Source organism: Benincasa hispida, chromosome 4 (assembly GCF_027475165.1).
Source record: "Benincasa hispida cultivar pf3 chromosome 4, pf3_genome.v1.1, whole genome shotgun sequence".
Taxonomy (NCBI): Eukaryota; Viridiplantae; Streptophyta; class Magnoliopsida; order Cucurbitales; family Cucurbitaceae; genus Benincasa; species Benincasa hispida.
The window spans coordinates 45879475-45904628 of record NC_143481.1 but is presented as its reverse complement, the minus strand read 5'-3'; positions in this window follow the sequence as shown (position 1 = coordinate 45904628).

Here is a 25154-nt window from a genome sequence, read left to right as displayed (position 1 = left end):
TCGTTTAGCTCGGTCTGTCGCATACAGACTCTACACGATCGTTTACCTTGGGCCAACAATCATCTAGCAAAGCTATGTGATCGTTTAGTAAACATTGCAAGATCGTTTAGCTCACACCTGCACGATCGTTTAGCTCGCCCAGCCGTCATTTAGTAAATCTGTATTTTTTACGCCAGAGAGAAAACTCAAAATCCTTTTCAATCTTTTGTAAATAAAAAAAAAAAAACTTTTTTTCCAAAATAGAAACCACTTTTCTTTTAAACTCACGGTTACCATGATCCAATAACCACCCACTACTTTGGTTATTTAAAAGAAAAAAGTATTAATTATCCAATAATTAATATTATTATAAATATAATGATAACTAACTTATCATACTTTATTTATAACCTATAGTTTTAATATTTCATCTCATGAAACATATAAACCATAGTTCTTTTTCTATTCCTTGGTATCAATGTAAATCATTTACATCAATCCTCCACTAGATGTATTTCATACATCAAACCGATTATATCATATATAATCAAAATACCTCTCGTCAATTTTTGAGATTTGTGCACAGATGTTGGTGAATGAATCTCGAAAGAAAAATAAAAAATAAAGCCGACATCGAGATGCAAGTAATTCGGTCTTGACTTTGGTGCCTCCAGTTTAATTAAACCATGAGTTTAGTGACGAGTTTAACTAAACTTTGTAATAGGGGACGACCAACTTTTTTTTAAAAAAAAAAAAAAAAATCTCAACCTTTATCTCATACTTCATTTGATTTGGAGAGATAAAACATGGGAATTTTGAATTTAAAATGAAATTCAAGTTTCATCCCTAATTTAATTAAATTTGGAGATGAAAACTTTAAGATTTTGGTTTTAAGAAAGAAATTCGGAATATAGCCAAATTTATAAGACAACTTTGAGCTTTGTCCCAATTTAATTTTATTTTGGGATAAACTCAGGAATCTCAAATTTAAAAATAAAGGAATAAGCTTCACCGACAATTTAATTTAATTTGGGGCTAAAAATGTGATTAGAAAAAGGTTTGGTGCATGGCCAATGAGGGACGAAAAAAAAGAAAAATCATCAAAGATAAGATTTTGGTGGTAAAAAAAAAAATTTTTAAAAATAATAATAAAATCTAGATTTAATCAATAAAATCTAAGATTTCCTAATTCGACTCTAGATTTAGTGGAGTACCTATAATTAAAGCTCAAAGTCTGTATTTTCATCCCAGGCGTAGAGAAAAAAAAAATCCCTTATTTCCCTTTTTTCTTCTTTATTTTTTTCTTTTTTTTCTTTCTTTCTCTTTTTTTCTTTCTTTCCTTTTTTTTTCTTCTTCTTCATCTATTTCTTTTCAAGTATTTTCTTTTTATTTTCTTCTTTCTTTTACCTTTTTTTTTATTTATTATTTTTTTCTTTTTTTACTAACTTGCCCCTTTGCCTTTATTTTTTACGGGAGTTAGAACTATCATCAACCTGCACTTTTTTGTTGTCCCTACTTCTTCATATCTTTGAACAAAAGGTAAGTTTTTTTCTTTTATATATATACGTATATATATATGCACATATATTAGCAGGGGCATTCGGCGTGTGACTGTCAGCTCCGCCAGCACAATCTGACTCTTGCTAGACACAACCCTTATGTGGGTGACTGTGTAGCTTGCAGGGGTGGTCGTCAGCTCCGCCAACAACGATTTGACTTTTGTTAGACATAGGCCCTATGTGGGTGACTGTGTAGCCTGTAGGGTGGTCGTCAGCTCCCCCAACAATGATCTAACTCCTACTAGACACGACCCTTATGTAAGTGACTGTGTAGCCTACAAGTGTGATCGTGTGCTTCTTCAACAATGATCTAACTCCTGCTAGACACGCTCTCTATGTGGGTGACTGTGTAGCCTACAGGGGTGGTCTTCAACTTCGCCAACATCGATCTGACTCCTGCTAGACACGACCTCTATGTGGGTGACTATGTAGCTTGCAAAGGTGGTCGTCAGCTTCGCCAATAACTTTCTGACTCCTGCTAAACACGACCCTTATGTGGGTGACTGTGTAGCCTGCAGGGGTGGTCATTAGATTCGCCAACAAATCTGACTTCTACTAGATGCGGCCCCTATATGGGTGACTGTGTAGCCTGCATGGGTGGTCGTCAGCTTCCCAAACAACAATCTGACTCCTGCTAAATACGGTCCCTATGTGGGTGACTATGTAGCCTGTAGGGGTGGTCGTCAGCTTTGCCAACAACGATATGACTTCTGCTAAACACGAACCTTATATGGGTGACTATGTAGCCTACAGGGGTGGTCGTCAACTTCGCCAACAACGATCTGACTTCTGCTAGACACGGCCCTTATGTGGGTAACTGTGTAGTCTGTAGGGGTGGTCGTCAGCTCTGCCAACAACGATCTGACTTCTACTAGACACGACCCCTATGTGGGTGACTGTGTAGCCTGCAAGGATGGTAGCCAGCTTCGCCAACAACTATTTGACTCCTGCTAGACATGGCGCCTATGTGGGTAACTGTGTAGCCTGTAAGGTTGATCGTCAGCTCTACCAAAAACGATCTAACTCCTGCTAGACACGGCCCCTGTGTAGGTGACTGTGTAGCCTGCAGGGGTGGTCGTCAGCTTCACCAACAACGACTTGACTCCTACTAGACACGACCCCTATGTGGGTGACTGTGTAGCCTATAGAGGTGGTCGTCAGCTTCACAAAAAACGATCTAACTCCTGCTACACATGACTCCTATATGGGTGACTGTGTAGCCTCTAAGGGTTGTCGTCAGCTCCGCCAAAAACAATCTGACTTCTGCTAGACACGGCCCCTATGTGGGTGACTGTGTAACCTTCAGGGGTGGTCCTCAACTTCGCTAACAATGATTTGACTCCTGCTAGACATAGCCCCTATGTGGGCAACTGTGTAGCCTGCAGAGGTGGTCGCCAGCTTTGCCAACAACGATCTAACTTCTGCTAGACACGACCCCTATGTGGGTGACTGTGTATGCAAACAACGGATTCTAAATTTCCTAGACAAGTATCTTTAGTGAAAGGAATGATATATTAAATATCTAATAAGTGAAAATCCATGTTATTTATAGGAGTTGTTGAGAAAGGAAAAGAAAAACATATTAAATTGGAAAGCTCACTTATTAGTTTGGCTGGAGGAACTAAATATGGGGTGACGTGGCGGTTAATCCTTGAACTCGGGAGGCGGCAGGAAGATTAAAAGAAAAAGGAACTTCAAAAGTTTGGTTTCGGCAATCTACATGAGTAAATTTAGTGAAATCAGTGCCATTTGAAAGCTGGGAGAATCTAGTTTTTTAGATTTTCTTGCCGGAGAAAGATTGCAGGAGAAGAAGAACAAAAAGTGAAGAAATTTCAGAAGAGGCAGAATCTCGGATTAATCAGGGCTCGAGGAGAAAATTGAGAGCTCCAGGCCAAACCATAAAAAATTTTCAGCTGGAATTTTGAGGTAAGAAAAACCCAATTCTAAACAAGTTTGCAGAAGGAAGTTTCTTGAAAAGAGTTCATGATTTTGAGTTATGAATTCTTGAAGTTGAAATAGAGAATCTGTTCAGAAGCAGACAGCTGCTTGGGAAGAACAAGCAAACAGCTCACCATAGAGAGCGAGAGCGAGATAAAGGGCATGAGGATCTCTCTCAAGAAGGAAATCTTGCTAGAAATTGGGTTGAATCTCACTGGTAAGGTGAGTATCGCTAGGATGAAAGTTTGCTAGGAAAAGCTTGATCTCGCTCATGATGAGGATCTCGCTCATGAGGATGGATTCACTCATAATAGTTGTCTCGCTAACAATGTGGTTTTGTTGAAGAAAGTTCCATTAGTAAATGAACTTTTTGAGGTTTTCTTCTAAGAATTCTAAGGAATTTAACCAGGAATTATGTCCTTTCAGGCCAAGAAGAGCTAGAAGAGGCGTATAATTCATTAAGAGCCCGACGAGCTATGAGTGACTATGTGATGATTTAATGTTTTAATGATTTAGGAACTACGATTTCTTTGAAGTTATTTCTCATGCTAAGTGTTTAAATGAAGTGCCAAGCAACATATGTTTGAAGCTATTTCTCATGCTAAGTAAAGCTTGTTTTCCATGGAAATTGACATTATTTAAGTATGTTATCTTGTCCAAATACTTTCCGTATGTTTTAATAACTCTATTTTCATGATGAACTAGTATGATGATTTGAGCACTAAGCCTTAGTGTTCAACTAAATGTTTATGACTAGTTATATGACGGATACTGAAGGACAATGAGAAGGTATCCTAAGGATACTGATGGACAATGAGAAGGTATCCTAGTTAAGTACCTAAGGTATGATGGTACTCAGTTATAAGCACGTGCACGTAAGTAATACGACGTCAAGAGATTAAGCAAAATTATGCTCATGCTAAATTTTATGTGATTCCAAGCAACTTATTTCTATGATTGAAAGCATGACCAACGCATGATGTTTACTAATGTATAAGTTTTCCGAGTATGTTTTCCATGTCTAACGCATGCTAGTGGTTTTTACAAGCTAGTTCAACATGATTTAAGCCAACTTATTTTATAAAGTATGAAGCATGGGTTAGGGTTAAAGCTAAGGTTGAATGGAGCTTGATGTACTATGTTCTAAATACCTAAGGTTGTCAAAGTACATGCGTTGGTACTCCTAAACATAATGAAAAGGGATACTGAAGGTAGGGAAGGTATCCTAAAGAGTTTTCTATACTATATTTGAGAGCTATTCTTTTAATGCTCTACGAGAACTTGATAGCTTAAGTGAGCTGGATACTGAAGGTAAGAAAGGTATCTGAATAAATGTACCTAAGATGTTGACGGTACATAGAAAACTCGATGTGTACGTAGGCAGGTCTGAATGAGAGGCCGAAGTATGGGTCTCTTGGCCGATAACAAATGTTGGGAGCTAGAATGATGTATGCTCATTCTCAACTAGGGAATAATGATGATAAATGATGTTTAAGAGTTGTTATCAATGTTTATGCTTAAAGTAAGTTGCTTGAGATGCCATCAGTATATTTAAAGAGATCGACGTAGGGATCTCTTCTATCCATAGTTTAATGTGAACAGGTTGAGGTAGAGGTCATCTGGCCATGGATTGGCGTTGGGAATTAGAGCGATGAGTGTTCATTCTCAACTAAGATTCAGGTTTCAGATACAATGGTTTAAAAGGTTTTATGTACACGTTTTCTTGGTATATTTTAGTTCCAGTATTATGTTTTCAAGCTTTCAGTTTAAGCATGAGATTTATGTTTTATTAAGTCACTCACTAGGCTTCTAGCTCATGTTTTCAAATGTTTTCCTTTTTAGGTAGCAGTCAGTTCCCAAAAGAATATTCTGCTGCTGCTGCTCTGCCACTCAAAAAAACAAGTTGAAAGAAGCGTAATTGAAGACTTGTATTAGTTAGTACACATGTGTCTGTATAATTACTAGTATTCTTGATGGGGCTCACTAAGTTGTAATATTCCTGTATGAACAATGCTGCGAAACCCTGTAATGTAAATGTGTTAAATTCTGAGTTAATATGTATGTATTCAGGGTTTGAGCAAAATTTAACAGGCGAGATAGGCAATAAGTGTCAGCAAAAGGGTTGGTAACAGCTGCAATCACCATTTCATCCAGGTTAAGAGGGTAATCTGGAGCGGGATGTGACAAGTTGGTATCAGAGAAAAAGATTTTGGGAAGAGAGGAGAAAAGTTTATATATAAGTCTGAGTTTTGAGTCCTTAGCATGTGTACTACCTAAGTAAGAGGAAGATTTCAAGTAAAAGTGGCAAGTAGAGCAGGCAGACAGACAACGGGAACCCTGACCCTACCTTTAGAAGTTCCGAGATTCGAGGGAATCCAAATGTTAATGAACGAAAAGGTAAAGACCCGATAAATCAAGAAACGACTTCAGATGGGGAGTCGAGGATTCCGCAGACAGGAACAAATCCTCAGTTAGAGGACAAAATATTTAACAGGATCGCCAAGGGGTTGACAGAATGTGTCAAATCAATTCTGACGGATTCGAAAAGGAAGTACGGTATTGAGAATGACCTAATAGGTATTGATAAAGGATAGACAGCTACAAATCAGCATAGGGTAGGAAGGAAGAAGCCAAGACTTGTGGTTAGTATGGGTGATAGATCAAGGTTTTGGCATCATATCGAGCTGGTAGCTAGTATGGGTAAGAAACCCTTATGTACAAATTGTGGTACTTTTTAGAGGGACATGTTACATAAAGGAAAAACGTATGTTTTCAGTACGAACAGGTAGGACATTTCTATAAGGAATGCCCAGCTAGGTCGAGGAGTTCAGTTAGAACACAAAATGACTTTACAGGCGATAGATAAGCCTAGTGGCTCAAGAGCTGAGGAAGGAATTCAAAAGAAGGAAAATAAGAAAGGAAGCAGGAGGATCTGAACGTCAGGGCAGGTTTTATGAAGTGTCCTACCAGGAGGCAGAGGAGTCACCTAATGTTGTGAATGGTAAAGTAACTTTATGTACCAGTATATTTATGAAATAGTTGCTTTGGTGCTATACCTTTATTATTATCTAGCATGTTGCACTACTTGTAGGAAAGATTGTGGAGAGCATGTCCCTAAGTAGTTATTATTGTGCTGTGGAGAGGTTGTAATAGTATAAGAGTTTTACAGTCTCTGGAGGGATAGAGGATGGAAACAAGAAGAAATAAGCTATTGTGTAGCTAAGTGTAAACCCCAAATTCTAAGTTTCCTAGACAAGTATGTTTAGCAAAAGAAATGAAATATTAAATATCTAATAACTGAAAATTCATGTTATTTATAGAAGTTGTGGAGAAAGGAAAAGAAAAATATATTAAATAAGGAAGGCGATTTATTGGCTTGGGCTGGAGGCACTAAATATGAGGTGACGTGGCGGTTAATCCTTGAACTCGGGAGGCGGCAGGAAGATTAAAAGGCAGAGGAAATTCGAAAGTTTGGTTTCAGCAATTTACATTAGCAAATTTAGTGAATTTGAAAGCTGGGAGAATCTAGTTTTCGAGGTTGTCTTACTGGAGAAAGATTGAAGGAGAAAAAGAACAAAAAGTGAGGAATTTGTAGAGGAGGCAGAATCTTAGGTTAATCAGGGCCCGAGGTAAAGATTGGTAGCTCTAGGCCAAACTATAAGGAAATTTTGGCTGAATTTTTAGGTAAGAAAGTTAACTAAATTATAAACAAGTTTGTACAAGGAAATTTCTTCAAAAGAGGTCTGGATTTTGAGTTATGAATTTTTGAATTTGTAACAGATAATCTGTGCGTAAGCAGATAGCTACTTGGGAAGAACAAGCAAAGAACTCACCGTGGAAAGTTATAGCGAGATATGGAGAATGAGGATCTCGCTTATGAAAGAAATCTCGCTAATTTTGTGTTGAGGATCTTGCTCAATAAGGAAATCTCGCTAGAAATTGGGCTGAATCTCGCTGGTATGGTGATTATCGCTAGGTTGAAGTTTGTTGAAGAAATGTTTGATCTTGCTTATGAGGATCTCACTCATGAGGAATAATTCACTCGTGATGAGTATCTCGCTAGTAAAGTTGTCTTTGATGATGAAAGTTCCATTAGTAAATGAACTATTTGAGGTATTTTGCTAAGAATTCTAAGTAGTTTAACCAGGCATTATGTCCTTTCAGGCCAAGAAGAGCTAGGAAAGACGTATAACCCGTTAAGAGGCCAACGAGCTGTGAGTGCTATGTGATGATTTAATGTTTTAATGATTTAGAAACCATGATTTCTTTAAAGTTATTTCTCACGCTAAGTGTTTATATGAAGTGCCAAGCAACCTATGTTTGAAGCTATTTCTCATGCTATGTAAAGCATGTTTTCCATGGAAATTGACATGATTTAAGTATATTATCTTGTCCAAATACTTTCAGCATGTTTTAGTAACTCCATTTTCATGATGTTTACTAATGTATGAGTGTTTAAAGTATGTTATCTGTGTCTAGCACGTGCTAATGGTTTTTACGAGCTAGTTCAACATGATTTAAGCCAACTTATTTTACAAAGTGTGAAGCATGCGTTAGAGTTAAGCTAAGGTTGAATGAAGCTTGATGTATTATGTTTTAAATACTTAAGGTTGTCAAAGTACATGCATTGGTATTCCTAAACATAATGAAAAGGGATACTAAAGATAGAGAAAGTATCCTAAAGAGTTTTCTATACTATATTTGAGAGCTATTCTTTTAATACTCTTCGAGAACTTGATAGCTTAACTGAGCCGGATACTAAAGGTAAGGAAGGAATCTGAATAAATGTACCTAAGGTGTTGACGGTACATAGAAAACTCCATGTGCATGTAGGTAGTTTTGAATGAGAAGCCGAAGTATGGGTCTTCTAGGCCATAAACCAGCAAAGAGAGGCCGAAGTATGGGTCTCTTGGCCGATAACATAAATGTACCTAAGGTATTGACGGTACATAGAAACTCCATGTGCACGTAGGTAGTTGTTAATGAGAGGCCGAAGTATAGGTCTCCTAGGCCATATACCAGCAAAAGAAGGCCGAAGTATGGGTCTCCTAGGCTATATACCAACAAAGGGAGGTAAAGTATGGGTCTCTTGGCCGGTAATAGATGTTGGGAGCTAGAGCGATGTATGCTTGTTTTCAACTAAGGAATAATGATGTTTGATAGTGGTTAAATTTTGTTATCAATATTTATGTTTAAAGGAAGTTGCTTGAGATGCCCATCAGTATATTTAAAGAGATCGACGCAGGGATCTCGCCTAGCCATAGTTCAGTATGAACAGGTCGAGTAGAGGTCTCTCCTGGCCATGGCTTGGCATTGGGAATTAGAATGATGAATGTTCATGCTTAACTAAGATTCAGGTTTCTGATACAATGGTTTTAAAGGTTTTATGTACACGTTTTCTTGGTATATTCTAGTTCTAGTGTTATGTTTTCAAGTTTTCAGTTTAAGCATGAGATTTACGTTTGTATTAAGTCACTCACTGGGCTTCTAGCTCACGTTTTCAAATGTTTTCTTTTTCAGGTAGCGATCAATTCCCAAAAGACTTTTCTGTTGTTGCTCTGCCACTCTAAGAAATAGGTTGAAGGAAGTGTAATTGAAGATCTGTATTAGTTAGTACGCATGTGTCTGTCTAGTAACTAGTATTCTAGATGGGGCTCACTAAGTTGTATTATTCATGTATGAACAATGCTGCGAAACCCTGTAATGTAAATGTGTTATGTTATGAGTTAATATGTTGGTATATTGATTATATGTATGTATTCAGGGCTTGAGCAATATTTAACAGGTTACATAAGCAATAAGTGCCAACAAAAGGGCTGGTAACTGCTGCAGTCACCATTCCATCTAGGTTAAGAGGGTAATCTAGAGTGGGGTGTGACAAAGTAGCTTGCAGGGGTGGTCGTCAGCTCTACCAACAACGATCTGACCCCTGCTAGACACAACTCCCTTTTTTTTTTCAATTGGTATTTTCTCTATTTATTTATGTATATATATATTTCGTAGAACAATTCTTGAGCTATGGTGTATTTCACTGAGCATCCCGACCTAGGAGAAAAATGCTTAATAATGTTAAAATATGGAAATCAACCTCTCGACAGTGGAATTATCCTCCCCTTGGGAGAGGCGGTGTATGAAAATTTTATGGAATCTCAACCTCCCATAGACAATTCTATTTTATCAACTCAATGGTCTAAAGAGCGACCCTTGGGGCCCAATTCTTCGCTGAAGGCCTAGTTTCTAGAGTCTTCAATACATAACAAAGCTCCAAATGAAAATCCAGAGTCAACCTTGGGTCGTCGCATTATTAACAGTAAGAAAGTTCGATGGGGTGCCTCGTTGAAGATTCATGGAGAATTCTTTTACATCTCCCATTATTGGGAATGATTAGAGGTCGTAGTTTCTCATAACACTGCAATACTCACGAGGGCTCGCTTGTTCGAGGCCGTTTTGGTGTCCTTATACACCTATGATCGCAATAGAGAAAATGTTTGGGTTTTTTGTGAAGCCTAGTTTCCTTCAACAAATACCCTCCATACTTCATCTGGAGAGATGTCTATTTATTTATGGGACTCATGGAGATTAGGGGGTCTTCCCATCAGAGGTAGATTTTATGACGAAAGCATTCCTAGCTGTAAGGATCTCCTGGGGCCGTCTGATGAAGAAGATTGTCCAAGGAGCTACGAATACCTATGTTCTACATACTACCACATTGCTTCTCAATGAATAGACCACTCTTGAATTCCTGTGAGTGCATGGATCTCTTTCTAGTTTATGTGTCCCGAGGTGAATTATCCAAAGCCATCGGTTAGAAAACTTCTCGTCCTCACTCGACTCATAACCCGGATGGAGCCCCCATCCGACATCCCGATTGGTCCGAGGAGAAATATAATCTATTTTGTCGACTAGCCATTGAAAATGAATTCAAGGACAATACCTATTTGACCGCGTTTCTTTCGTGCTGGTTATGCATGTTTGGTTCCCTGATAAGCAGTCCTCTCTTCGTCCGGAGGTTTTTTAAGGTTGCCAGTCTTATGGCGGAAGACTACATTTTTAGCCATGTTGTTCCTGTCTTGGCCAATATTTATAGCCGATTACGCCAGATTCACACCGCTTCTCCTTCTGCTGGTTATTTAAATGCATGTTTTCCTTTACATTATGTTCATGGATGGCTTGCCATTTACTTCAACACACACTACAAAGTTCCAACCCCCGTTAGGTGTTCTTTGATGGTTGAATTTTCTGGTGAAGGTGAATCTAAATACTACACTAATTTTGAAGCTTGTATACATCTCCATAAGGGAAAATACGTGTCCTGGCGGCATGCGAGTCTTCATAAATAGAATAAAGATGAGCTTCTGAGAGATGATGGAAAACTGACTTTTTGGCTTTCGTCATTTTTTGTGAGTATTCGCTTCTGCTTTTTATCTTCACGGTGCAGGTCTTCCATGATCATCGAGGGTTATAATCCTTGTCGATTTAGTCGACAACTTAGATTCTATCAAGATGTTCTATATGACCTAGGTAGGGAAGTCCCCGAAGCTAACTTCCCTATGGAATACTCATGGAAGGAACACAGTTGAGTATGTATACTGCAGTCTCCATTCCGAAACCCCAAAACGAGTCCGGTAAGGAAGCGTAACTCATCATCGAACGAACCATCTCTAACAAGGTTCTATTTCTCCTTTCCACTACACCATTCTGCTAAGGTGTACCCGGTGCTGAGAGTTAGGAAACGATTCCATGTTCTATCAAATAGTCCTGGAATGCCGAGTCTAAAAACTCTCCACCTCGATTTCTTCATGATTGCATGTTAAACGACACCCGAGCATCGCTTACCTTTGAAATTACCGCAACCCTTGGTTGTCTTCTTCCTTGAAAAACAGCAACCCTTGCTCCGAATTTCTTCACGAACGACTCAAAACTCAAACTAACTTTGAAATTAAAGACTCGATAGCAATTAATTGTGCCAAAAAACGCAGGGACCTTTACAATTAGCTAGAGATGTAAAAGAATTTAACAAACCAAGGTTTCATCCCAGAAAACTCCATTAATCCACCACATCCACAAACGATTATTAAAATAGAGAGTAGACATGTTGCACCCACCGAGAAGGTATATACAATTCTTTGCATCAATGAAATTGGAATATCAGAAACCTGGCTCTGATACCAATTGAAGGAACTCTTATACAAGATTACCTATAAGCGGAAGTGGATCTTTCCAATTCATTGTGACATAATTTACACATGTACATTCAAACAAACAGATATGCATTGATAACTCTAAATTACTAGCATGCTTTAAAAGATAAAATACAAGAGACCGAGAGAATATACAAGTTGAAGACTTTTCTTCACGTGAAAGCACGCCTCTCGCACTCGCTAGTCCAGTAAGTAAGTGTCCAACAACATCCTGATCGTCTACACGAACAGTTTTTCACGAACAACAGCAAACGGGGATGACACGGCCACTTGGAGCCCTCAATATTCTCAGAGTGAGAATCCAAAGGGTGTACTTTGATGGAATTGGTAGAGGTGAGGAGGAAAGGCTATCGTGTACTATGATCAAGCAAGTGGGAGAAAAGAAATACTATAGTATAGTTGGGTGCTTGATCGTCTAGTGCGAGGTACACGATCGTGTAGTAAAAGCTAAGCGATCGTCTATACGATCGTTTAGTTCAGCTCAAGCACTAAATGATCATCCATGAAAAGGTAATTGATCGTTTAGGAAAGCACGGGTGCGGGTCTACGATCGTTTAGTAAGCGGGCACCATCGCATAGGCTCTCAACACTAAGGTCTTACCCCATCTACACCTCTTTTTGGTTAGCACCTTTCCATCTATACCTCTCTTTCACTTATAGATCCAATTACACTCAATATGTATTACCCCATCAGACGGATCCAGAAGCTCCCAGACGTTATTAAAGTACATAGCTTTCATGGTACTATATGTGGATGATATCCTACTCATTGGGAATGATGTAGGATTTCTGACTGACATTAAAAAGTGGCTAGCTGCCCAGTTCGAAATGAAAGATTTGTGTGAGACACAGTAAGTTTTAGGGATCCAGATCATTCGATCATAAGAACAAGAGGTTAGCCTTGTCTCAGGCATCGTACATCGATCAAATGTTGATCAGGTACATGATGCAGGATTCCAAGATGGGTTTGTTACCCTTGAAGCATGGAATCGTATTGTCTAAGGATCAATGTCCTAAGACACCTTAAAAGGTTGAGAAGATGAGACGGATTCCCTATGCCTAATCCAGGATTTAATCACTGGACGGCAGTCAAGATGTTCCTTAAGTATCTTCAGAGAACGAAGAATTACATGCTCGTGTATACAGATAAGGATTTGATCCTTATAGGATACACAGACTCTGACTTTCAAACTGATAGAGATTCTCGTAAATCGACATCAGGGTCATCGCAGACTCCACTATGGAAGCCGAATACGTAGCCGCTTGTAAAGCAACTAAGGAGGCTATTTGGCTGAGGAAATTTCTTACCGATTTGGAAGTTGTTTCAAATATGGATTTTCCAATCACTCTTTATTGTGATAACAGCGGGACTATGGCAAATTTGAAGGAACCTCGGAGTCATCGTCGAGGAAAGCATATCGAACGAAAGTACCACTTGATTAGGGAGATTGTGCATCACGGTGATGTGATAGTCACAAAGTTCCGTCGGAGAACAACGTTGTTGATCCCTTTTGAAAGGCTCTCACGGCTAAAGTGTTCAAGGGTCACCTAGAGAGTCTGGGTCGCGGGACATGCAGCATCTTGTCTAGGACAAGTGGGAGATGAGACATGGGTATGCCCGAGTTTATTGTATATTGTACATGTATTTATCTTGTATTGTACATTAGTCTCTCGAGGCATTAGGACAAGTGGGAGATTGTTGGGATTAGTATCCTAATTCTCCCAGAGTCTCGTAGTTTGTAATATATACACATTGTTGTGAATAAAATAAGAGTTATTTCATTCTGACATTTACTCATATCCAATAAACAAAGATCCATGGTTATTGTATATAAACTTAAGCATGTATATGAGATATACAAGTGGATCATGCATTAAGTGATAACCTAAATAATTCTATAATATAAGGATTAAGGAGGGATGCCTAATCTTGATGACACTACGGATACGGCCCGCTTTGTAGAGGTTTGCAAGTGTTGTGAACTACTATAGATGGTAGATCCTAACCAGTCATGTGGAGACATGCGAGCGGGGGTGTCCTATACAAAAAGTTTGTATAAGACCGGACCACGAGATGATTCATTTCTGTATATAATGTCGTTGATACTAGAGACTTACATCTTACCTTAACGACGATAGATGACATGACCTCAATCCTGAATGTTTCGGGAACTCTTGCCTTTGAGGGCGGTCCTTTGATTAGTATGGGTGAGAGTGACCAGATTGCCAACTCAATATGCCTACCTTTTTGGGGACTTGCCTGATTTGGGAACTGGGAACTCAATTACACAAGATGAAATTCCCTCCTTCCCCATAGCAAGGGTAAGTAGATAGATTGCTCCCTTAAAGGCTGATTCCAGGGCTTGAACATAGTGGCCACAACTTCTTTTTGGAAGAAATGACTCAGTCATAGTAGGACTATGACTTATGTTCATTAGAGGGATTAGTGGTACTTAAGGAGTTAGATGTAACTACAAAAGCAAAACGTTAATTTTGGCATAGTTGTACTTACGAGCAATTCGTGAAGGTTCATCGAACTGTTGACTGGTTATATCCAATGGACACAGAAATATATCTGTAGTGTGAACAGTGCAGCTGTCGGTCTTTAATGGAGTGACCGATAGTTAATGGATATTGGGTAATTTAATTAAAGAGTTTAATTAATTATCCAAGTATCATTGGAGCTTCAATCAACAGGTCCATAAGGTCCCTTCCATAGCTCAGCAAGGATTATTGAGAATTAATTTTGGATTAATTTGAATTGTTCAAGTTAATTGAGGGAATTAATTCCATGTGATATAATTAATATAATGTATTCAATACACTATAATATAAAGTTTACTTTGAGATGAATTAAATATTTCAATATGATTCAAATACTAATTATATGAATTAATTTCATATAATTAAATTTAATATAAATATGATTTATATTAAATACCATAAATGGTAGAGAGGAATTAAATATTTGAATATGATTAAAAAATTAATTATATGGATGAGATTCATATAATTGGATTTAGTATAAATGCGATTTGTATTAACTATCATGCATTATTGAGAGAAAATAAAACTATAGGTTATATTGTATTTGAAACAATAAAAAAATTATTGGTTATATGTTATATTTGATATAACATATAACATGTGTGTGTGTATATATATATAATAAGTTAGTTATTATATATATATATATATATAATATATATATATATATATATATATATATATAATTATTAATTAAATCAAATTATTTTAATAACTCCATCCCCTTAATTCTTTCTCAACCAGAATGTGAGTTTTGAAGTTTTTTTCGAACGCTCATCTTCTTCTTCTGGTTTAACAGTGAAATCTCTCTTGGTTTTTGCTCGTTGGAGTTCATAGAGAAGAAAATTTCTTTTTTTTTCTCCTCTCAATTTTATCCCTCTTCCAAAAGGAAGTAGATCCCACTACTCCCACTGAATTCTCAATCCCAAGAGAATACAGGAGATTCCGTTGTGGTGGTGGTCGTTTGGGATTTTGTTTTATGCAGATCGAGATCCAGAACGAAGGGTTCGTGATCCGGATCAAGGGAGTTCGTGAAGAATTATTGGGCTTCAAGAGTAAGTCCTATTTTCTCCTTCTTTCTTCTTTAATTAAGCATGTTGTAAATTAAACCTCTTCTAATGCATAATATTTTTCTTGTTCAGTAAAATTGGGTTTATGTGAAAAAAAAATGAAAATTGGAACGATCATTTTCCTCTCCGAACCTTCACCGATTCCTTTCAAGGCAACTCTGGTCACTCTCACCCATACAAATCACAGGACAAACCCTCACAGACAACAGTTCATAACTCGATGTCAATGGTATTATCCTATGAAATATTAATCTCTTTAGTCAACGGTGTTATGAAGAGAGATTAATGATTTTGCATTTCAGTCTTATACAAACTCATTGTATATGATACCTCCACTCGCATGTCTCCACATGAACAAGGGTAGATTAAGCTAAGAATTATAATACTTTTATAGTGTTATCAAATACCCCCAACTTAATTCTTGATCATCCCGAGCAAGGTAAAAACATGCAATCATGTATAAAAATCTTGTTCATCTAATTACAAAATTTGAGACTCAAGTTTTAACAGTTTTCAAGATATATTTGCAATCATTAAGTAATCTAAATTCATTCAATCATTAAAGATTCATTCTGAAAGAACCTTTTCAAGGTAAATCATGCATGAGAGAGAACAAAGCTTTATTATTTCAATTCTAAGCATACTCGGAAAGGTCTTATCTAACTCCCAATTTGTTTTCCCTTTACTTTGGCTCGGTTATCGATTTTCGACATACCTGTCTTGAAAAAAAGAGTAGTACATCGATTGGGGATGCCTAATACATGATTAAAAAGTAAAGGGCATTTCTTTTACCTAAAGAATCTAGTTTTCACACATCCATCATAGGGACTCATATACATTCTTTTCTCACGGACGTCCTAACTGAACATAATAGGGGTAGCTCTTTTCACCTCTATCCATGTACTCACGACATTTTTTAATGCTAGCTAGCTAGCTTGATTTTTACTTTTTTTTTTTAAATTTTAACTTACTTCATTTTTTTTTTTTTTGTTTGTTTAATTACAGTTTCAACATGTAGGCTCTTTTATTCTCCTAGTCTAGTATTACTCTAAAACAAGAGAGGTTACTCTCAAACAGAAAGTGAACCTTTCGAGGTGAAAACAAAAATCCAAGCTAGATAATCCATTTTTAAAGATCGAATATTGGAAATTATTCAACAAAGTCTACAAATGCATGAAATGACAAGATTTTTTTTTTAAATGGACTCAAAGTTATGGATGTTTTTTTCATATAAGATCATGTGAGTATAAGCAAGAAGAATGTATCATCAACTTTCATTGCAACGAACTCGAATAATAGAGTGAACTATCATGCAATTTTAGACAATCATTCACTCATTAATTTTCAAACAAAACCAACAAAACCCGATATTAGATGCTCAAGGATTATCCATATATGTTTGAATAAACTTTGTATCATTAACTAGATTAAGATAGAGAATTGACATGTAAGACGGAAATAATGTGCAAGCATGCAAGACCAAACCCACACCCAAATTTTAGATCATGCATTTTCTTCAATGTATGAATAATGAAAATAAAGCACAGGGACAAAGAAAATGGAGGGAAAACAGAATACTCCCTTGGATTTCTACATGTGCGGAGGTTGAGCATGTTGAATGACTTCCATTGTATGTGATTTTCTATTCAAGAAAAATTATTCAAAATTATGAATCTAAAAAAATTCTAATCTATAAAAAAGAGAGAAAAACAATGAAAGAAAGCTCTTAAAGATTGATGTCTCGCTTCTTCCAGGAAGCGAAAATATTTAACGTCGATTGATCAACAATAGGTGACTACGAGCTCATGTGTATGAGGGAAGAGTGAAGGCCAAACTCAAGCGACCTGAGTTAACTTCTCCTTCATTAAAGATTTTTAAACGGTGCTTATTCACCATGAATACATTCTTATTTTTCTTGGGACCTTTCTCCCTTGAGTCAATGGAGCCCAATTTTTAAGGCTTCAAATGAGTAGGGAGAGCTTTGAGCTCAATCCCTTGTACATTAGGAGCAGAGAGATTATTATTAGAGGAAATATTATGATCAAAATCAATAAAGGGAGTCACCAGTTCATTACAATTAACATCAACAGTCATCATCAACTCATCAATAAAATCATAAGTTTCAAGATAGCATAAGGATAAATATTCTTTAGTGAATTTTATTGCATCATAGATGTTATAAGAGACAACATCACCATCAAATTCTACTAAAAGGGAACCTTGATCTACATCAATTTTAGTTTTAGCAGTTTTCATTAAAAGCCTTTCTAATAGAATAGTAGAAGAAAACGGAGTAGTCAACTCATCCATTTTAAGAATGTAGAAATCCACTAGAAATATTAAATCCTTAACCTAAACTAGCACATATTCAACAATCCCTAGTGGTTGTATGTAAGATCTATTGGCTAATTGAATACAAGTAGCAGTCTTTTGCAAGTCATTTAATTTTAGATCCTTATATACATGATAAGACATAACATTGATAAACGCTCTAAGATCAAGCATAGCATGTAAAATTTTTCTATCTCTTATCACACAAGGTAAAGTAAACATACCTGGGTCTCTACATTTTTCAAACATATTCTTTTTCAGTAAAGTAGAGACATTTTTATTTACCACCACTCTATCCTTGTCTTTTCCCTTCCTCTTTTTGGTGCACAGTTCCTTAAGAAACTTGGCATATCGTGGAATTTTTCTAATGGCATTAAGGAGGGGATGCACATTCTAGAACATCTCTATAAGCTCTTCATCCTTATTTTCCTTATTCGGTTTGACTAAACTACTAGGAAAGGGAGCTTTAGAAATATATGGCTCAATAAAGGGTGAAGGAGATGCATTTACCTTAGGGTTTGAAAGTGATGTGGTGGTGTTTTTACTTGACTTTCATCTTCTTTAATTACCTCCTTTTGTGCGATGAAGGGAGATTGATCGAGATTAGTAACATATGTAAAAGAAGTAGAATGGTTCTTCTTACCATTTCTAAGTGTGATTGCACTTACATTCAGGTGATCGGGTTCAGTAGGAAATTTCCCAGAGGCCTTTTTCTCAAGTCTACTCACTGTAATTTCCAATTGGATAATTTGAATACCCAAGTTACTGAATCATGTCCTTGTTTCTTGTTGTAGGGACTTTGTATCTTAAGAGAGTTGAATGGAGTCTTTTTTAGGTTGGTGGATGTCCTATTGAAATTTGAGAGAATGGTCAACAAGAGCTTTTACAATATCCTCTAGAGACATACCTGAGGATGGATAAGAGGGTTGGCTGTGAGTTTTATTGTCTTGTTGCCCTTGTCCTCCCCATTTAAAGTTTGGGTGGTCTTGCCACCCTAAGTTGTATGTATTGCTATGGGGATTTTACTTTATTTGGAATCCTCCAAATGCATTAACTTATTGTTTAGCTTGTGAACAAACTTCAAAGGAATGTCCTACTAGACCGCATGCTCCACATGTCTTAACTTAAGGAGTTCCACCTTGGGCCATCTATGTAATAAGAGCAGTCAAATTAGATAGTTGAGATCTTAACTCACTTACCTCTTTGGAGTTCGAAGGGTCTAAGTCAATAGCTCGAGTTCCAAAATTCTGAGAATTATATACCATGGTGGAGATCGACTGACTAGCCTCTTCCTCGGCTAGAGCTCCTCCAGCCACCGCATCAATCGTACTCTTGTCAGAAGCAAGTAAATTGGCATAAAAATATTGAATGAGAAATTGATTGAAAATTTGGTGGAGGGAAAAGCTTGTACAAAGTTTTTTGTAATGTTCTCAATATTCAAACAAAGTTTCACCCCTTGCTTTATCCTATAGATCTCCTTTCTAATATTATGGGCTATAGAAGCCAAAAAGAACTTTTCTAGAAACTTTTTCTTAAGACCGTTCCATGTTGTGATAGAGCCAGGAGCTAGGTAATACAACCAATCTTTGGCACCATCCTTAAGTGAAAAAGGAAAGGCCCTTAGATTTATTTGTTCTTCTGTGACACTATGTGGCCTCATCCTACTACAAACCATGTAAAAATCCGATGTGCTTATGGGGATCTTCTCCAGGAGTTCCTTTGGAAATAGGCAAGAGATGAATGAGCCTGGTTTTAGCTCAAAAGGCACCGTGGTTTATGGATACACAATGCATAATGGTTGTTGTATCATGTCGGCTCCACAAGTTCCCTTAGAGTTCTTTCTCGTACTTCTCTCATGTTGACTTCGGGCTTTTATAACTCTTCTTCCTCTTCTAGATGATCCACTTCCTAGTTGATCTTCCTCCAAATTTTCTTGAATCTCTTCAATGGTTTCTCTTCTCTTCTCCCTTCAGATTCACCGCGTCTCTCTATCGATATCTACAAAAAAATCATCACAGAGCTCCTGAAAGAGCGGGTCATATACCAAAGGAAAATAAATCACACACAATCCTTTTTTTAGTTTTTTTTTAGAATTCAAAAATTGACTAAACTAGTTGCTTAGATTTCCCGGCAACGGCGCCAATTTGATCGTTCAGAGAAATGTTGTCACAAGCATACTCTTAGAATCAAATAAAATTAGTAAATTCTGATTAATACAACCTAAACTACTTACATAGTATAAGTAGCAAGACCGAGTTGAACATCAGGGAACCTATGACTAGCTTGAGACAATTTATGAATTCAATAGTGACAAGGGGGTTATTTTTAAGAAAATTTGAAAACATGCAAGAATTTAAAATTGCAATAATTTGTAATAGAGCATGATTTTTGTTTTTAAAAATCTCAATGTAAAAAATGCTTGGGAATAGGTATATGTTCATTGGAATTCTATCATCTAATTAAACAAATATGATATTTTCATACAATCCACAACCAATTAGAGAGTTAACCATCTAAATGCCCCAATTATTAAACAAAAACTAATTCTTGTTTAAACTAAATTCATTATGAGTACTTCTAATCTCAGCAATTTCCGTACCAATCAAAATTCGCATTAAGAACTAAGGGTTACGTCACTGTGACAAATCATTGACTGGAAAGCCTAAATAAATAATTTGATTTATTGGTTAAATGTAATTAGTTCAAGCATGCACGAATAGAAGAAAAAGTCTTTTAATCAAACAAGAATCCCTAATTTTGCAACCTAATTCATAATATATGCTTTGGCATTATAAGAATTTTGTATATAAGAAAATAATTTCCATTGAGTTGTCAATTTATTCAAATCGAGATATATTAAGAATATCAACAAGATTTAACCAAGATTACAGAAAACATACCATAAAGAATCAAAGAATCCTTAAGAAATTGAAATTAACAATCTATTCCCAAGGATTACTCACCTTAACCTAAAGTCATCCTTGAATCTTCACAAAAAGGTTGAAGAATTACAAGAAATTATCCACTTTGTAAGAGTCATCCTTGCAGCAAAAATCCAAGGTTATGTCATGAGATTTGAACAATATGTAGTTGACAAATAAGTGGGTGATGGATAAGGCGGGACGGACATAACTGCCTATTGGCACTCAGGAAGCTTAAACGATATGAAAATCATTAACTACCTTCGCCAAGTGCGAAAAATTGTGTCCCCTCAAGAAGCCAACGACTCGACTTTTGACAAGACCACAAGTGAACTCGTCGAAGGGCCAATGTTGAGGGTTATCCAAGGCAGGACCCAATGCCCACGTGCGGGCCTAAGCACATAAGGTATCGGGAGGAGGCATAGGGAAGCACGCGTCTCAAAATAAATGGCTTAGAGTTTCGGCCAACCAATCAAATTTGTAAATATTTTCTAATCGAGAAATGACTAAGTCAAATTCAAACTAGAACCTTAAAGCCTCGAGTACCAGAAATGTCCCTGACATCACCGCCATCACACACAACCAAGGCCTGTGTTTGAGGACATGCTTATTAATAGTCCCATTCGACCACTCCAAAATGGAGAGTAATTAATCTCTAAGGGAGAGACCTCACCTTACTTTTTTTATGCTTAGTTAAATTAGTCACTCCTTGTACTAACTTCATCAGAGTGTAATAGGCTTGACACCAGATTGGTTGGTGCAAGGATCTCTTACGCACGTCAGCTCGGAATATCTCAAGACTAAACTAGGGAGAAGCAAGTTAGAGGTCAAGCCCACCAAGGACCCTCAACAAAGCCCAATACAAACGAGATCTGAGTGCCAACAAATTACAAAATAACTTTAAAAGTTCATGCTATATAAAAGGTTGGTATGTGTTTTTCGCTATTTTCTTGAAATATCTTTTTTTTTTTAATACAGGTATAATTGTTAAACATCATTAACCTAAGTTTTCATAAATGTATAAATTCTCGTCATTTGTTAAATTTTTTTATTTGGATAAGTATCAATTTGAGAGAAAAGCAAGTCTACCAAGTACCAATATTGTAGAAGAAGTGACTAATTAATGTCCCATTTCATAATAATTTTATTTTTATTTATAAATTTCTACTGAAATACTAGATTAAAAATTACTTTTAATCACTAAACTTTCATAAAAATAACAATTTAGTCCCTTGAACTTTTGTTTATAACAATTTAAATATTTTCGATTTTGTAATAATTTAGTCCTGAATTTTACTATGTAATAACTTAATCCTTGTAATTTAAAATTTGTAACGATTTGGTCCCTATTGTAAAAATTAATGTTAAGACTTTATGAGATTTCGTGTATAAATAAATCTTTAAACTAGTTAGAGATTCAATATTTTTACAAAATACAAAGTCTCATCATAAAATATTAAAATTGACATCTAATTTTGATGTTTTTTTATTTTAAGGACTAAATTGTTACAATTTTGAAAGTACAAAAACTAAATTCTTACATACTAAAGTTCAAGGATTAAATTTTTACAAAATTTAAAGTATAGGGACTAAATCATTACAAACCAAAGTTCAAGAACTAAATTGTTACTTTTATGAAGTTTAAGAACCAAAAGTATTTTTTAACCTAAATATTGCTTCTATTTATGTGTTTCTTTACTTTATCTTTTTACCTTTTAAAATGTTTTCAAAATCGTAGCAACATTTTAAGGACAACAAAAGGTAATAGTTTCTTCTTTATTTTTATTGATAAAAAATGACACTTTGTAGTCTAAATTTAGATTGCATTTGGATTTCTAATTGTTGTAGCTCAACATTTTACCCCGTAGATTTAGGATAATCTTATTCTTTCTTTTTTTTCCCATATTATTAAATCATATATATATTGATATAAGAATGGTGATCACAAACCTATATATATATATAGTGAGTGATCAACTCAATCAAATATCTCTATTGTTGCATAAAGTTTATATTATTGACCTCGTTATTAGATGAAAATAATACCCCTGATACTTTTCAAAGCCTAAGAAAGCAAGCACATCTAATAAATAGTCTTGGCAACAACTAAGAATAATATAATAAGGTACACATAAAAAATCAATAAGAACTCATAGTATAACTAATGTGTAAGCTCTTGCTTTTATTTTATACTTTCACTCATCAAAATAAATCATATTCAAAGAGAGATCGATGAGTGGACATTATCTTTACAAAATAAGCCTAAGATTAACACAATTTGCACAATTTTCTTAAGAAAGCACCCTAGTTTGTTAAAAATCCCAAATCGTCCAGTTGTATCGGAGGAATCATCAATGGATTTATGACCATCTTCGTCATTGTCGTCGTCGTCAAGATCAAAGTAAGAGGTGGTAGTGGAATTACGTGAAAAAGGTGTGTAGGTGTCGGCGGCGACGTCGACATCAGGAAAGAAGGCGTGAACCCAAGGCATGGGAGAGCGGCAAACCGGGCAGCGATGATCCAAACTAAGCCATTGAGAAACGCACCGATAATGAAACAGATGAGAACACGAAAGCCGGCTTACACTATGCTTTGTCTTCATTTCATCATCAAACCCTTCCAAGCACACCATGCACCTCACATCCTCTTCTTCATCACAACTCTTCATTAAGCACGACCCATCAACACTCTCATCTTTCAGCGACTCGAACGTCATCCTCAACGTCCTGACCACTTGGGACTCGGGGGTGCCGCCATGGACCCAATCGACGGCCTCAGCATGGTTGCGGAGGACAGTGGTGGAGGTGAAAGAGATGTACAATGGGACGAGGGAGGTGGTGGCGGTTGGCAAAAGAGAAAATGATGCGGGCGAGAGGGTCTGGGTTGGAGGCAGGGACGCCAAGGTGGGAGAGGGTGGAAAGGACAAAGTTTAGGGCGGAGGAGTAGGAGGAGAAGTAGGAGGGAGGGAGGTGGAGGAGTTCGGTGGAGGAGTCCAAGAAGAAGGAATAGTTTGGAATGTAGAGAGGTTTGAGAAGGTGGGAGAATTGGAGGCGGATGAGGAAGCCATCTCTGGCGTGCACACGGCCTGGAAACACGGTGTGGAGGTTGGCACTGAAGAGGAAACAGTCATAGGTTACGGACCACCCGCTTCCGGTCGCTTCCATGGATGTCAAGCGGAGAGAGTCGGGGAATAAGAGATGGCTGTATATTCTAGGATTTAACATTTTTTAAATGGAAGGAGTATGTATTAGGATAGAATTGAAAATTTTGTATCTGAAATAATTGATGGGAGAATTGTGTGTATTAATGATATATATATATGTACGCGTGCGTGGAATTTGATATTAGACTTCCTAATCCTTGTGAGATATGGAGATAGCTAATCTTTTGGAAAGGAAAATGTCGAATTCCCGCGCCAAATCGGAAACTGATGGTACCGAAATGTAAATAGTAATAATAATAAAAATAAATAAATAAATAAATGACCTTTTTTTATCTTCCGTGTAATTGTGTCAATTTATGGTGTGGTTTATATTAAAGAAAAAAGAAAAAGAATAATAACTTTGAAAATAAAATCAATTTTTCAACAAGCGTATTTGAAAAAATGATTAATTTAAAGTGTATTTGATTAGATTATTAATGATCGATTTTGGTTTTTTTAAATAATCTTTTTTTAAAAAAATTTAAAAAATAATAGTAATGATATATCTTAATAAATGAGACGCAACCCACTCTTTTGAAGGAACACAAAAGGATTTTAAAGTGACTATTATTTTTTTTTCTTTAGATACGGATTTTTAAGTGATTAATCTTCAAAATATAGGATAAAGATATAAACAAATTTAAAAAAAAAAAATGATAGAATCCCTTGCAGCCAATTTAATTTGTCATTTAAAGTAGTTTTGCAAAAAAGTAAGATATAATAACCTTTTTTTTATAAAAAAAATGTAAGTGTTCAAATTACTTTTACCCTTTTCTTTTTTTTCCTTCTATATTTCTCTGGCTCCGGATTTCATATATATTTAATAATTATAATATTTATTAACAAATTTCAAACATTCAAGACTATTTAAAAACCAAATTTAAATTTTGAGAACTAAAACATGTAACTTTTGAAATGTTTAAAGATCAAACAAAGACTAAAGACCCTGTTCGCACGAGATTTCCGGAGAAACGTGTTTCGTGGAATTGAACTTGAATTGATATTGATGTTGAAGTTGATTTGATACAATGTGGTTCGATCTCTAATACTTTATCCTCTGATTCTCTCTCAGTTGGGTGAATGTGCTTGACTTGAAAAAGAAAAGCACCAAACGTTCTTGAGGTAGAAGTCTTGGAAGAATCTTTGTGTTTTCAAAGGTCTTCTATATTCTAGATGCTTGTTGATGAATTCTCTCTAGCCTCGGTAGAAAATGCTGAGGGGAGCTCCCTGAGGGGCTTCATGGGCTTGAGCCTAGCCTTGAATGGCCAATGAGTCTGACCTTCGGGCCTAATTTAATTGGATTTGGGTCTGGCCTTTGGCCTAATTAATTGGACTTGGATCTGGCCTTTGCGCTTAATTAATTGGACTTGAGTCAATTGGTCGAAATTATTTTTACTCAAACGACA